Source organism: Diadema setosum, chromosome 11 (genome assembly GCF_964275005.1).
Source record: "Diadema setosum chromosome 11, eeDiaSeto1, whole genome shotgun sequence".
NCBI classification, from domain to species: Eukaryota; Metazoa; Echinodermata; class Echinoidea; order Diadematoida; family Diadematidae; genus Diadema; species Diadema setosum.
Genome location: NC_092695.1, coordinates 2967316 through 2984002, shown reverse-complemented (window position 1 = coordinate 2984002; position 16687 = coordinate 2967316). Strand labels below are relative to the sequence as shown.

At 36.3% G+C, this 16687-nt stretch overlaps 1 long non-coding RNA gene across 1 annotated transcript; it reads left to right on the top strand.

Moving 5' to 3' along the window:
- The first annotated feature begins 13071 nt into the window (after positions 1-13071).
- LOC140234888 (uncharacterized) lies at positions 13072-14559 on the top strand. Its single transcript, XR_011901659.1, has 3 exons — positions 13072-13188; positions 13654-13716; positions 14453-14559. It is a non-coding gene; the product is annotated as an uncharacterized lncRNA (long non-coding RNA).
- The last annotated feature ends 2128 nt before the right edge of the window (positions 14560-16687 follow it).

Sequence of the window (16687 nt, the reverse complement as noted above, 5' to 3'; positions counted from 1 at the left end):
TTTTTGTTTATTTTAGAGTGCCGTACGATAGAATACGATATGGTTCATTCGCATAACCAAGAAATTGAAGCATCAGGATAAAATATGATGATATGAAATATATTTACACTTACAACGGGTCGCCTTGATGGTTTGCAGAAAGAAATTAGCCCGAGAATTCCAGAGACAAGTATGATCTGCAAAATGCAGTAACAGGTTAGAATAAAAACATGTAATAAAACTATATAGATGTGATATTTGCTCACCTTTTTCACCTTTGTTCCTATTTTTAAGTTATTTTGCAGATATACATCTATGTTAGTATGTATGTATAAATATATATATTATATATGAAGGGTTTGTTTGCAAAAACCGATAAGTCCATTTTTGAAGATTTTGAAGTACGATCTCTGTCATAAAGTACAAAATAATACCTTTGAAATGATATATTGGTCACTACATATAAAGGTATATTTTTTAAGTTATGCATGGTCAAAAGAAGCAAATTTTTTCTTATTATTCTCTTTATTTTTCTTGACCTTTAATCGCAAATATCTCCATTTGGAAAATATGGACTAATCGGTTTTTGCAAACAAACTCTTCATATATATATATATATATATATATATATATATATATATATATACATATATATATGTATGTATGTATAATGTATGTATGTATGCTTACACATATATCTTATACAATTATGGGCTGCTTTTCAGGCCATTGTTGATATAATTGCCCCAAGGTATCTCAACTCCACAAACATGCTATGACTTGAGGTTTCATCAGAATGATACACGTATACATGCATAAACATTAAATCTAGAACAGGGAAGAGGATTGGGGAAGGAGAAGAAACACACAAACACACACACACACACACACACACACACACACACATACACACACACACACGCACATAGGATGATTCAATAACAAAGTTAGACAAAATGAAAGGCCTAATTTGAAGCTGGAAAACTCACCAGAAAGCCACTCCAAATAGGAGAAGCAATATACGAATTGCCTGCTGTTACACCAGCTGCCATTATTCCCATGCTCCCCATGATCAATCCAGCTACGACTTGCATCGCACCAGTAATCTGTATCACAACATGATTAAACTTATTTTAGATAACAATTATGTAGTTTATATATAACTATTTCATAGAATTTGAAAAGTAGCATGGTGTAATAAAACTCCTAATCCATGTTGCCGTAAAAAAGCTGGTTCCTTACAGTTGACAACTATTTTTCTGTCCGTTAAGATGAACCTGCTGGAACGGTCAGTTCAGTTCATTATACTTCCGCAATACAATGGTCATGGAGAACAAAATGATCATGAAACTGCATAAATCTAAGTAATTATGCAAATACTTGATTTTCGTTAAAGCAAATTATACATCTCCCCTTATTCTGAGACCGGTCAATCTTGGCCAGTAAGAAAGTAATATAATTATATCTATGATGAAGATACGATACCCGAAACGATTTTGTGATGCGATCTGTAGCTGGAGGTCCTCGTTGATTTTCTGCTTGTTGATTGAGGGCGTCGTTTTCTGATTCAGGTGTCGGTTGCATGACTACAGCAGCTGTGATGTCACTATTTGTATTTCGGGTAGAGCCAAATACTGTTGAATGTAGATAGAGTGAGAAAGAAAGAGAAAGAAGAAAGTAAAACGTCATTTTGTGAAGAGACTGTTAGATGATACAACATACTGTAAGGGAATATGGTTATAGATACTTGTACATCGTTTTCTGCTGAGATTCAATCTCTGCCAACAACAACCGACCACATAAACAAACTCAATGAACAATCAGACACAGCGTTAAACATGGAGTGATCAACCTGTGACCATAGCTATAGTATTACGCTCTGACGCTTTTTTTTTTCAAGCGTCTCTGCCAGTGCGCGGACTATGATGCATAGATCAAATTGCATTTTTACCCGTAGTATATTAATGAATACTGATACCTAAGATATGAATCTGAACAGAACAACGAATTGCAGATTTGATGCAATGAAAGTGCCGCACTTACAAACTAATACTCTCTGAAGATGATGAAGAGCTAGACTTTGAAAATATTGAACCATAATTTACTTCTCAAAAATGTAACAGAATGTCTATGGTTACTTTATTTTTACGTCTGAAATGGTTGTTTTTCAAAAGTATGACGATGAATCAAAGTCAGAGTCAAAGGTTTATGTGCGTGTGTATGTGTGTGTGTTTATTCGAAAGGTCTTGAGTATAATTGGCTTTAACACCATAAACAGATAAAACTATACACTTTATGACGGAAGCAAATCAAATTACACAGTAGATCAACGATTAACAATACGATATCTAGAGAGATATTCTTCAGACAAATTTGGAAATATCAACAAAAGTTCTGTTTCTTTCAATCACTCTAAGATCAGGATTTACGTTATCTTCCTATTACATGGTGATTGTAGGTGTTGGCATGGCAAGTATGGCAAGTAATCACAACAGCCGTTACTAGCCAATACTCAAAAAAAAAAAGAAAAAAAAAGGCTGGCGTCCATCACTGAACATTCCTAAAATAAATTATGATATTTGAGGGTTCCTGTCTACAATACAACGGTCCCGTATACTGCTGGAAAACGGGCCTACAGGCAGACAGGCCTATTATGCTGTGTGTAATGACCTACGTGGTGCACTTTATGAATATGTAGAATTAACGGTACGAACGTTATACTCATAATATAATGACTTGAGTCTTTCAGGCTGTTCTCTGTTTAACAATTTTAAGATGATATAGACCTACGTGAAAATGTCCAAAACCAGGCAATTTTGTTTTCGAGAATATCAGTTGTGACTCAATTTCTTGCGAAGAATATCCAGAATATTTGCAAATGAAGCAAACAATATGATTGAGGTGGACATTTCGATCAATGTGTATTAGGGATATATATCACTACGCCGAATGGTCATGCACACTCTGGTCAGCGCTCACTTTCATGGCAAACAAGTGAAATGCGTTCTATTCCGAAAGGCTTTGATGCATTTGTACGCAACATTGATATCTCGCACAGCCATTAAACTTACGTTCTTCAAGAAGGCAGATGGGATGTCAAGAAGTCCAACGCAATATTGAATATCCGATCTGTCCAGGTTAAACTTTACAGATGACGATCGAAAGTCTTGTCTCTGTGTTTTCCAACGGCCAGATTCAAATAATCCTTATCACACAAACCCAATCCCTTCCTTATCGCTCTTTGATCGGCTAATTGGACTGTCCACTGCACACCGTCCATTCCTTTTCGCTTTCTTTTATGATGCGATGATTAGGAGAGCTCGCAAATATGAATTTTATAAACAAGTATTGGTATGGCTAGGTTCCAAATGATACACGACAAAGCACTGTTTTGCTTTCTGCCACTGCAAAAAAAAAAAAAAAAGAAGAAGAAGAACAAAGCAGACGTCATCTTCGAATCTCTTTTTCCCTCTTCCTTCTCTCTCTTTCTCTCTCTCTCTTTCTCTCTCTCTCTCTCTCTTTCTCACTCTGCTACTGCCTGCCTGTCTGTCTCCCCCTCTTTTTAAAATTCCTTCTATGGTGTACATAAACGCGAAAGTAAAATCCGTTGGTCGTCGGAAGTGAAAAAGTAGCGATTAGTGTGAAGGAGCCACATCATTTCTAAATATTAAACAATGTTAAATGAACAACGATTTTGAAGAATGCCTTGAGCATTCGTCACTCTTGCGACATGATTTGTAATTGGTTGATTCCATTCTGGGCGCGTGGTTCCCGACTCGATATCAACTGTAGTCTTTGCCCATTGCCATTTCCCGTTGGTCTGTGCAAAAGTGTCAGGTGACAGGTTAGTCCGAACGCTAATTTCTGGCTGTGCGAAATATATAACCGTAATACGATCCCCGAGTTAAAAAGTACTCCATGAAATAACTCTCATATCCGCATTAGTTTCTCCGCTGTGTGTCATATTACCCTACTATAGAAAACATTATGATATCTCTCTCTCTCCCCCTCTCTCATCTATCGCTTTCTCTTTTATGTAATATTATTTCATTTGATCGACATATCTGTACGCACTGTAAAATAACAATTCCATTTGTTCAAAGTTATAAGCCTTCTACAATGAATTAACGGATGTATTTGCACATAATATGAATTGCAAATAGTGTAGGACAATAACACTAGGAGCTCAATGCTACAACTAATAACGTGTTGTCAATTGAAATACAGAGAATAGGCCTTTACGAAAGCTCAAACTGACTTCTCCACTAATGCGAACTCTGTCATATTCTTTGTTCAAGGGGAAATCCGGTCCAAATATAAGTTAGTCTGATAAGAAGGGGTAAAATATTACGAGTTCAAAGGTATAATTTTGATCGAAATCGGATGAAAAATAATGAAGTTATGACATTTTGAAGTTTCGCTATTTTTTTTTTTTTTGGGGGGGGGGGGGAACAGTTCTTAAACAGTCAATATGAATATGCAAATGGCAAAGTGAACATGTCATTCCCTCACAATGTACCAAATAATTTGGAAATAAATTTTTGAAATTTCCAGTTTTTCATTCAAACGCAGTTATGCCCGAGGCTCAAACCCACGTATATCTATAAGTGATCACTATTTTGAATGTATTCAACCGGGAATACCACGTTTCAGACTACACGATCAATGAAAACTTGTGAAGGTATGACATGGCTAGCTCACTCATTTGCATATCCATATCCACTGTACAAGAACTGTTTTGCAGAAATGAGCAAAATTCAAAATGTCTTAACTTCCTTATTTTTCATCCGATTTCAGTCAAATTTTTACCGTTGAACTCGTAAGATTTTATTCTTTTTTATCAGAGTAACTTACTTTTGGACTGAATTTCCTCTTTAAGAGATATATACAGCGAGAAGAAGACTTTTCTAAACTCAATGACTATACCTATTGAATTCATCACATTTACTTCGCAAAACAAAACAAAATAAAACAAAACAAAACAAGACAAAACACAACAAAAACGTCTCTTGAGAGGGATTTGATCGTCAGAAGTCTGGAAATGATATAAACTTAATAATTACATCACAAGTCAGCAACACGTGGTATATCTTCCTTTACACGCTGGAAAATAAACAAAACAAAGCTACAAAGGTCATCGGACAATGAAATGTAAAAATGGTCAGGTATTTCCATCTCCTTCTCTCTCTCTCTTCTCTCTCTCTCTCTATCTCTCTCTCTCTCCTTTCCTCTCTTTCTCTCTATATCTCGCCCTCTCTATACCCCCCTCTTTCCATGTTTTCAGATAAACCCCTCTCTTCTCTTCTTTTCTTTCTCTCTATCTCTGTCACTGTACTTGCATTCTTGAATGACTGTCTTTCAGTCTGTCTCCTTTCTCAAGCCCTCCTTACACTGCAAAATATCAGGTGTTAAATATGAAGCACCGAGCTGGCGTTAAATTTCTGGTGCTCAGTTGTGGTGTTAGATTAACACCACCGGGTGTTACTTCAAAATATAAAATTGTGTTTTGAATAGTTACTTAGTTACTGTTCCTCTTGTTGATTTTGAACTTCAACAAGACGATCAAGGACTCTCTGATTAAAAGTAGGCCTACTTGATTTTCGAGAAAAAAAAACAGGTGGGAACACATTTACAATACAGTAACACCAAAAGGGTGTGGTCTCCTATTGGCACTTGGCGGGTTGTTGTTGATGTTGTTTTTATTTCCGTCTTCATATAAAAATACACACATTACAAGTTGCATATACATTGCATATACGTACAGAAGACACGGGGGATTGCCTGTTCAGTCATATTATCAAAATATGTCTGTTCTTCCACAGGGTCCCTAATTTACAGTACAATACAAGAATAATAAACACTGTATATACAAAACATAAGAAAAAATAATGAAAATCATTTACCGAACTGGTACAGTGAGAGTCAACAATAATCAGAGATAGGTAGAGAAGAGCAGAGCAAGGAAAAGAAAAAGAGGAGGAGAAAAAACTTAGAAAAGAAAAGGCAAGACTCATATACCCCCTTCCCCCTAAAAAACACACAAAATGGCTGTTACATTTGGTGTTATACCATTGACATTAACACCAGCAATATCAAATTAACACCATGCGGTGTCATTATTATATTAACACCAGCGCAGTGTCAAAAATATCACCAGCTACAGTGTCCAATTAACACCACGAAGTGTTGCTAGGTGAACATTTTTCAACACCATCACAGCATACTTTCTACACCTGTGGGTGTGGTCCTCTATTGACACTTGATCGGTGTTAGACGTAACACCCATGGTGTGACATCTAACACCGATGTTTTTGCAGTGTAAGTTTTGCTTCTCTCAGACTTTTTCTCTCTTTTAATATCTCTTGAAGAGTGTCCATAACATGGATAACTGAATTGTAGTCTGTAATTGAGTTGTAGCTCAGTATTTCTTTGATCGTGTCACACAAGCATAACTCAGATCTAGGTACGCAGGGCTGGCTTCTAAGTGGTTGGAACAGAATGTAAAACTTGGCAAGCACCACAGTTCAAGAGGATACATAAAAGGGATTGGCTTGTAAATGTTACGACTATATTATATCCTGCTAACGCCAGATCTTGATAAACATTAATTTACCATACAATGCCCGGATCTGCCCTACGTCGTTGAATGATTGAATCCTCCTACTCAATTAAATATCTAACTTCTTTGAGAAGAATGTAACGTTGAACAGACGCTTACTGTTCCGTGTGCAACTGATAAACAGTCAAAACATTTAGCCAGTAAACTTGAAATTGATAAGATTTTACGTCAGTGTTAAAAATAACTGAACGACAAGAAGTGATAACATTCTGTGACACAAACACCTGGCGACCCTATTCAAGTCTAATGATCGACTTGAATTCTTGCAATGTTTAATGTCTCATTCCTTCTAATTCTGCATTATGTACAATCACTTTTCCAAAAAGTACGTTTAGTCTTTATGGCTAACACCGAAACTTTAGCTAAAGCATGGCTCGACACTAACTTTTTTGTTTGGTGGCCCGATGGGGCCACCAAAATCCTAAATTTCAAATTTTTGGTGGCCCGAGAGAAAAATTTGGTGTCACCCAAAAAACAATAAAAAACATTAAAAGTCAAATATTTTAGTTTTATGATAGTAAGAATTAGAAGTTGGACATATCTACTCATGAATAAACTTCAACAAACTTGAAACACTCACTCTCAGCCACTAATTCAGTCCTTTTCATCCATCCTTTAAACAAATTTAACTGCTAATATCCGGCGCAAAAAAAAAAAAAAAAAAAAAAAATTACTGACATACTTTTCAAAAAAATTTGGTGGCCCGAGGCGGGCCACCAAATTTGCCCTTTTTTGAAATTTGGTGGCCCCGGGCCACCGGGCCACCGTTAGTGTCGAGCCCTGGCTAAAGTATAAGTTGCTGTACTTGAACCTTGTAGAACATATTCCGTATGCATCTTTTGCCTTTTTCGCAATATCCATTTGGGCAAACAAAATGTGGATGTCATTTTATGGACAGATTAGAAAGTTATTGGTATGGCAGAAGCGTTGAAGAGATGTGTTTGGGGGAGAGTTCTTACCATAAAACAAAGAAATGTGCCCATTAAGCATTACAATTTTTTCCAAAAAAAAAATACGACTTTAATGCTGTTGAACAATCTTTTATAGCATTGTATCGTTTTGCTTATCTTCTTTACGAAGGAAGTAAATGAGTATGTTTTGTCGAAAATGAAATAGATTTGAATTCAATTGAATTGAAAGGGATCTTGACAACTGCAAACTATAAGAGCTAAAAGTTTGCTCGTGGAAACCAATTTATAGACACACCCACACACAATAATTATGCATGCATTTATACATGATATCAATTAATGATTGATAACTAGCAATGACGTCCATTTTCATGACATAAAGATCCTCAGTCATCCAGCAGTTGTATGGTCTAAAATGCAAATTTTCATCCTGTCAAGTACCTATACAACCCCTCGATGTCTACTTTGAGCATAATATAGAACTATAAACAAACAAGCAAACATGCCTAAGCAATATTCATCACATATCCTGGTTTTACACAGTGCCATAAACACCAAATGATTTTAGCAGTGACATAAGTTTCGGGGGAGGCACGTTCCCTTTCGAGCAACAGTTCAAATTATCATACTGGAGTGACTGATACATTACTTTTCTTATCGTGGGAAACAACTGGTACATAACTGCTGTTGAGATAGATATCTACACTGTGTTAACAACAAGGTGCCAACAAACTTTTGAGGGTAGCAGAAATGCAAAGAAAAGGAAGGAGAGAGAGAGAGAGAGGCAGAGAGATGTTGAGGAGAAGGAGGTTTGACGTAGAACATCAGAACATCAGGTATTCATAACACCCATTTCTCCATCAACTTACCAGACGTGCATCTTAACTTCGTACTGTTCTGGCAAATTGTCTGGCGCCTTGTTTTTACAAGCCAGCAACCTCAAGTTGAAATATTGTCTCTTTCTCTCAGGTAAGAAACAATAACGCCATGTTTCATCAAGTCTTGTCATGTTCATTTCCAGTTATTAGTTTCCCAGGCGTCTGGAAATCTGCATTTGTGAAGAATTGTGAGGACTGATACTTTGTTATTTTGTCTTCTTTTCTTTTCGCTGTTTCACCACAGTGTAATTTTGATTTAGTTGAAGTCCAACGCGTTGCGTTCTGATTGAAATAATTCCTACACAATTATGTTTTACTCGTTATGATGTAATAGCAGAAATCTATTATGGTGAATCTGTTATTAATAGTAATTGATCGGGGTTTTTTTCAGTGTTCTCATGAATGAGTTTTCTATGACATATGACTCGCAATCACTTTGACTCACTAGCAGAGACCGCACACACAAATGTATAGAGTTCTATGGAATTATCGTCAAACAATTTTCTGCTGTTCAACGATGTATAACTAATGAGGCACATTATCACAAGACTTTCAATCACGCCAATTATGAGCTTTCCATTACTCAATATGGGTCCCTCACTGTTTCCCCGGCTATCAATGAAATCAATGATGACGTTTGTTATGCATCTTCTGCTGTGAAAATAATTCCAGAGTCTGGAATGGTATGAGAATAAGAGATATATCGGTATATATTATGAGTTTAAGTTATTTTACAATTTTATTCCGCGTTTTATAGCATCTCTTCAGTTGTTTGCACAAAAGAAATGTGGATAAACTTGCGCCGAATCGGCCACGATATTGCTAAAATTGTTATGATTTTCCTTTGAATGGCTGTAATTCCATGTGCTATAACACGATATTGCTAAACTCTTTATGCGTTTCCGTTGAATGGTAATTCCATGTGCTATAACACGACATTTCTAAACTTTTCATGAGTTTCCGTTAAATGGTAATTGCATGTGCTATACGATACCACAGACTGACAGATGCAATCTTTCGGTAGTAAGTCGGCATCCATTCGCCGATATCTCATTTGAATATTTTATCTAATTCTTTCCATTATATTTTGTGAATGAATAATTTGATTACGGTCACTATCCAGTAGTCAATGGAAGCCACCAATTATATGTTTTTTGGTTTGTTTGTTTTGTTTTTTTTTATACCATGGATATTAAAAGTACCAGGACAAGTCCCGTGCGTTTCTGAATCCACCTATTTACAACCTACGAAATAGGGAGAAATTTATTTCTGTGATGTTGGTTTACATGTTTTATTTGCGTGTGCTTGTGTGCATGAGTTTTTTGTATTTGTTTTAGTTTCTGCAATCGTATGGTATATCACTGCCTTGAGATTGAGGTCATGCAGATAGAGATAATTTTCCCATCGTTAGGAAAACAGGTTCAGGAAATGAAACTTTACTATTATGCTGCTGGACTATTTGGTCAAGTTCTTGTACCTTCCAAGACAATTAAAAGTGCAGCTTCGTCTTCTGACTTCTCTTAAAGGGTAAATCTAGTCCGAAAGCAAGTTAGTCTGATGAAAAAGAGAAAAATCCAATGAATTCAATGGAAAAAATGACTGAAATCGGGCCAAAAATAAGAAAGTCATGAAATGTTGAAGTTTTGCAAAACAGTTTTTGTACACTGGATACGAATATGCGGAAGGTGAGCTGACCATGTCACAACCTCACAATTTTCCATTGATCACGTACTGAAAAAGACGAAAATTCAATGTTTCTATCACTGACGTCTGAAACATGATATTATTCCCGGTTGAGTAAATTCAGAATAGTGATCAGTTAGATTTGCGAGGATTTCAGCCTCGCGCATCATTGCGTTTGGATGAAAAATGGGGAATTTCAAAATTTTATGTACACAGTATATGGCAAGTTGTGAGGGGATGACATGCTCACTTTGCAATTTGCAAAATTCATATTTACCGTTCAAGAACTGTTTCCTGAAAAATAAGCGAAACTTCAAAATGTCATAACTTCCTTCTTTTTCACCCGCTTTCGATCATTTTTTTTTTTCCGGTTGAACTCGTAATATATATTTCTCTTTCTTATCAGACTTACATATATTAGGACTTGTTTTCCTCTTTAGAGATTAAGCTCTTTTTTGTTACCCTTTCCAGATCTTTGTAGTTCGTCAAAGAGTCACACCATGCAACACGACATCCCTAAAGTGACCTCTGTGAAGAATGCCAAGGCATTCAGAGTAAGACAATTCATCTTTACTTTTATAAGTAATCCGGGTATTAAGGTTTTATAGTACGTTTTATGCACACACATACACACACACACACACACGCACACACACACACACACAATTATATATTTGACCGTGCATCACAAAACAAACAAAAAGTCGCACGCACTGATTTTGTGTGAGGACTGAAAATAGGTGAAAAGGGTCAATTTGGTCAATCTTGACTTTTTTATACTTTCTGAGAGGAAGACTTCTTCTATATTAGGCTAAAATTTGGTATCACAAAATGAACAGGAAAGTGTGTATATTTAGCAGTTTATCTCAAACAACTTTTTTAAGGATAGTGTGAGTGGGTGTGTCTTAGACTCCCCCTTCCATTTCTTTAAAAAAAAAAAAAAAAAAAAAAAAAAAAAAAAAAAACCTGTACATACTCTTCACTTTCAACTCTAATAACTGTAGAAAGGATGATGCTACTGCTTTGAAATTTGATATTTATCATAGACCGGATGTGTTAATAGTATTATGCTCAATTTCAGCTTAATCTGATAATCCCTTCCTTGTGGTTAAACCGGTGGTTTTCATCCTCTTATTTGTCTCATATCGCACAGGGAGCACGGCTTGTGAAGATTAAACGTTTGAATAGACCCTGTGCTTCAGAGCCTCTTTTCTCAGTTCACACTTTTCTGGAGTATGTGCTTTCCTTCTAATAAAGATAGGTTAGGAGAGTCCATTTCGTTTGAGTTATACGTAATTTTAAAGCTTGAAGTCTGCTCTTTCAAAATATGCTCTTTACTGGAAATCCATATCTGGCAATGTGGTTTTGTGGTGCAGGGTCTCAGATTGACATACACTCAGCAAAAAAAAAAAAAAAAAAAAAAAAAAATAAGAGTTAATATTTGTCATACAAGATTTTAATGACAATCAATGTATTATATACCATATTAAAGGTAATTTAAGTGGCTTTCAAGTTATTAGGTTAATTCAAAAGTGAACACATTCATTTTTGCCCGCCAAGGCACAAAAGTAAACATTGCAAAATTTGACAAGTTGCCTTTCATTTGGCAATGCCCTTCAAGATAACAATGATAAAAAAGCCATTTTAACATAGCAAAAGCGAGTTTTTGTTCTCTTTATCTCTTTATAACATCAAACGAAAAACAAATTGGGAAACTAAAGGGGAAAATAAGAATTTTCTGTCAGCTTAAACTTCCAACGACATTGGGACAAATGGCCTAAAGATTATTAAATAAACAAAATTTCTCTATTTTACTCTTTTAAATTAGAAATTTAAGGATTCATGAGATGAATTCAAGAACCAAGAAGTATCTACAATTTTCCTAATTTGAAAATCAAATTGAAATTTGTACTATATATATATTTTTTTTAATATTGCTTCTTCTCTTATTTCATTTGAATTTGGGTTTGACCAAAGATTCATTTTTCTCCCTTATTTACGGCTTTTATTGATATTTTGAGCTTCAAAGACATCATAGAGATCGAAGGCTTATCTTTGCAACTTAATTACTGTATCTAATTGTATTAAATTTGTCCTTTCTTCTTATTGTTATATGGAAAAGCACTTGCGCATGGATGACAACTTGTTCATTTTTGCAATTTTTGCTTTTGTGCTTTGGAAGAGAAAAACAAAAGTGTTCACTCATGCGTAAAGTTTCCCTTTTCATTGATGTACTAGGCTGATAGCCAATTAAATTACCTTCAATATGGTATATAATACATTAACTTTTAACCAAATGTTCTATGAGAAATATAAACTTGAAAAAGTGTTTACTTTCTTTGTTTTGCTGAGTGTATATATGCTACAGAATAGAATAATCACTTTTGCTTTGAACAAATGATATTTTCATTAGAAAATATAATGCAACCGGACCTGCTGATGTTCTTAAAGCAACGTCTTTATATGTCAGGAAAGACCAAAAATCTTACTTAATTTTCTCTGAGGACGCCATGGCATATTGGCTTATGTATTGATCCTGTAAAGAAATCTCTATTTCTCTGTTTGTGTGTTAATATCAACTTGTGATCGTCACATAATGAAGTTATGATGCGATTCAAATCACAGCCAATTGAGTCGTCAAAGTAGGTCTACCGGGAGTTTCTTGAGTATATTGATCTGTAATACTTGAATTCAAAAGAAAATGAAAGAGTGGTGCTATCGAGGATCCCTTATAATGGCAAATATCTATCTGTGTATAGGGGACAGTAGACTAAAATAGTATTGTTTTACTTGTAATTTGATGGAAATGAAAAGTTAAATTTAATTAAACTCAATTGAATTGAATTAAATGAAATATCTATGTAAGACATGTAATGGCAACGTTGCAAGATAACGAGAGTTTTATGATGCTTTTCTGTTTTATTTTCGGTCGAGGCCTTGCACGTCACTTTCCCTCATCATCACCTTCTAAAGTGTTTAACACTTTTGTTTTGCGCCACAGACAACTGCAATTATGCATTGCGCATCTGGACTTGCGCTGGTGATTCTCGGAGCTACTGCTATCGGGATCAAAGCTCGCTTCTCGTACATCGCCATTCCCGTGTGGGGTGGCCTATTGGTGAGTCAAGTAGGCTATTTACTTTATCTGGCTTTTTCTCCACCTTTCATTCACTTTAAATTGTCAGTTATTTTAGATGTCACATGAAACAAATGCAAACAGATTGATATGAATGACGTGAAGATATGAGCATTGTATGAATATGTCATCATCAGAATAAATTATATACACTGTTCTCTCTCACGACTCTCTTCCTCTCTCTATATATGAAAAGATATAAATATAGATATGTACACTGTACAATGAAACAAATTAGATATTCTGTGCTAAATCATGTTACTATTTGAAGCTGTCTTTTAGTGAATACGATAGCACACTCATATTTCATTTCGTGTGAATGTGAATGTTTGCCCCCTAGTAACACATGAGTAGGAACGCATGTGTATGTGTTTGTGAATGCATTTCCTTGTTGCTTTAAGGTAGTGTCGAGTTTTTCTTTCTTTCTTTCCTTCCTTTATATCAAAGTTTTCAGTGGGTGGTGGGATCGTCGGAATAATGGCCTACAATCGGGGCCCTAACACAGCCTGGGTAAGATCAAAAACATATCATTTTTTGGCTAGTTTGAGCTTTCAATATGCAATATTGACTTTGATAGTAATTTTGAGCGAAGAATGTCCTATGTATTAAAGTTGTCATAGTTACTTTTTTTTATTTATCATAATTCTAATCGTTACATTAATGACGATACAATGCATTTGGAAAAAAAGGGAAGATGACATATCATACAAGATTACTGTAAAGTATAGAGGACTTGAAATGTATAGAGAAATTTATTTCTTTGACTTAATATTATATACGAACTCTTCAACCAGTGTTGTTGATCGTGGTATAATTTCATTTCCTATTATCTGTCATTTCTAGAGATTAATGACGTGGTGGTCACGGAAATATTAGTATGGAAATCAACTAACAATTGAAAATAATTCTACTTGTTGAAGACGGCACACATCTTCAAAAATGATAATTCTATCCTTTAATTTCCCGAAACTAGAGATTTTCTCGATATTGTTAACGAGAGACGAAAAAAAAAAAAAAGAAGAAGCGATTTATTAACGTATCACGGTCCGTATTCTTAAGGACGTAATTAATTTAGTGTTACAATTTTGTTCCAATTGTTGTATTTCCAATTTGCTGGACAGGTAGGCTTTCCAGTACATTTCTGGGAAGGGGTAAAAGAGGTTGACTGTCTACACAGGAATGCTTTTTGCTTAATATTATATCATGCAATTTAAGTAGATCAAATTCCTTGATATTTCTGTTCCAGTTCAATTCCTATCTTGGACTGAACATTGCATCGTTCATGGCTTCAGGAGCATGTTTTGGTGTTTGCATCGCGGCCTCCATCCAGGAGTTGTACGGCAGCTACTGTGTGCCCCTCTACCACTTTGAATACTGCCCAGTGTCAGCGGTAAAAAGAACAACAAACAGACACACAAACAACAGTAACAACAGCAACAACAACAACAATAACAACAACCTACATTATGGTGTCACATTGAGGTCTGCATTCGCGCAAATTTCGACAAATGACAGAACTGCATGGGTGCACGTCACGAGGCCGACACCCACGAGTCGTACAGCCCATGAGTCGTATACAGCCCTTTCAAGAGTCATACAGCCCATGAGTTCGACACTATCGTAAAGCAAACAAGGATCCTCGTGTTGAAATGTCGAACTTGTGAGGTGTTCTTACCTAACGTCGAACACACTGGTCTAATAGGGAGCTTTAGATTTTGACGCGCGGACGTTTGAGACGACGAGTGCGCTGGACGTTCTCCTCTCCCCTGCGTCGAGTTGAAAAGTAACTTTAGATTACGCTGGAACGCAACGTATAAAAAATAAAATCGCGCCCCCCATATGATCGGTGCATGCAGAAGCTCTCTACGTTGCAAACTGTGCGGACGTAAAAACAACACAGTACGCGTAGTGAAAAACTCAGGCGACGCAAGCTAAAAATAGATCGACTTAGCGCGCTAGAGTACTGCCCACGCTCAGAACATGCTTTTTTCTTTGAACGTCCGCGCGTCTAAAATCTAAAGCTCCCTATTTGCCTAGTTTCGAACTCATGGGCTCTATGACTCGTGGGCTTTACAACTCAGAGACCTTTTTTTTAATGTCATACGCGTGGTCTGTATGACTCGTGGGTGTCGGTCTCGTGGGATGACAAACAAACCACACACACACACACAAAACACACACACACACACACACACACACACACAAACCCCAAAACAAAACAATCCCAAAAACCAAAACCAGACCTCTCAGATCTGCATGTATCCATTCTGATCCAACATTTTGCTTGGTAATCATTGCCTATAATTTCCTAAAGAATCACATACTCCTTTTTAAAGTAAGTTTATGTGAAGTGGGCAAGTGACTTCACTGCCTCTTTCACAATCAGCTGATAATGTTGTTAGTTCAATTCAATTCAATTAAATTCGATTTTATTTCCATTTCCATTGAATAAACAGAAAAAATGTATACAATACATTTACAGAACATATTGTAACAATTTCAAAGAAAACGTACAAGTGGTCACGAGTAGCAACAGAATTTCCTCTCTAAGGTATATACATATACCTAATACAAAGATTAGAATGGAAATGGAGGGTCCCACTAAAAAGCAAAGCTTGTACCCGTAGGGTATGGGACCCTCGAAAAATACGTAACAAAATCAAAGAAACCATTGTCAACTGACATGAAATTAACTTAGAAAGGAAAAAAAAAAGGAAAGAGAAAGAAAGAAAAAGAACAAAATGGGGGAAATGAGACTATGGGTGCGTTCGAGCGCTCTCCTAAAGCGAACTGTACCGTACCGTACCCGCGCCAGAGGAGCGTTCGAACGCTCCTAAAGTGTACCGTACCGTACTGTACCGAGCCAAAAGTGGACCACTTCCCGATGTGCTCCAAAAGCGTACCAAAGCGTACCAAAAGTTCGTTGTAAAGCATGCGCGTATCATGCGCATACGTCACAATGCAAAAACATCATTCTCTTTGTTCTGGACAGCTGTAAGTAGTTCAAGCGCCAGGGGTGAATGACATTCTTGCTACAAACAAGCGTGACCTTTCTAAAAATAACTCGTGAGTACGCTTTCTCCACAGAGCGCTCGAACGCTCCAAAATTGGCATGGTACGGTACGGTACGCTTTAGTTCAGTTCGCTTTGGTTCGCTTTAGAGCGCTCGAACGCACCCTTTGGTACAACACACGCCATCGTGGACACAAGCATACTGTACCTCATGATGGAAATGCAATAATAAAACAATAAAACGCTCCCTGGTTTGATATTGCGATTGATTTGGTGCATATGCCGGTATGAATGCATATTTAGGAACGAATATAAAAAAGAGAAAGAGAATAGACTCACTGTTGTCTGGTACAATAAAAGAAATATCTGAGGTAAACTTATGTTAGACAGATTGTTTTCCTTAAAGGATGATTTCTGTGTGATATCTTAATACTTGTAGAAAACAAACAAACAAACAAACAAACAAACA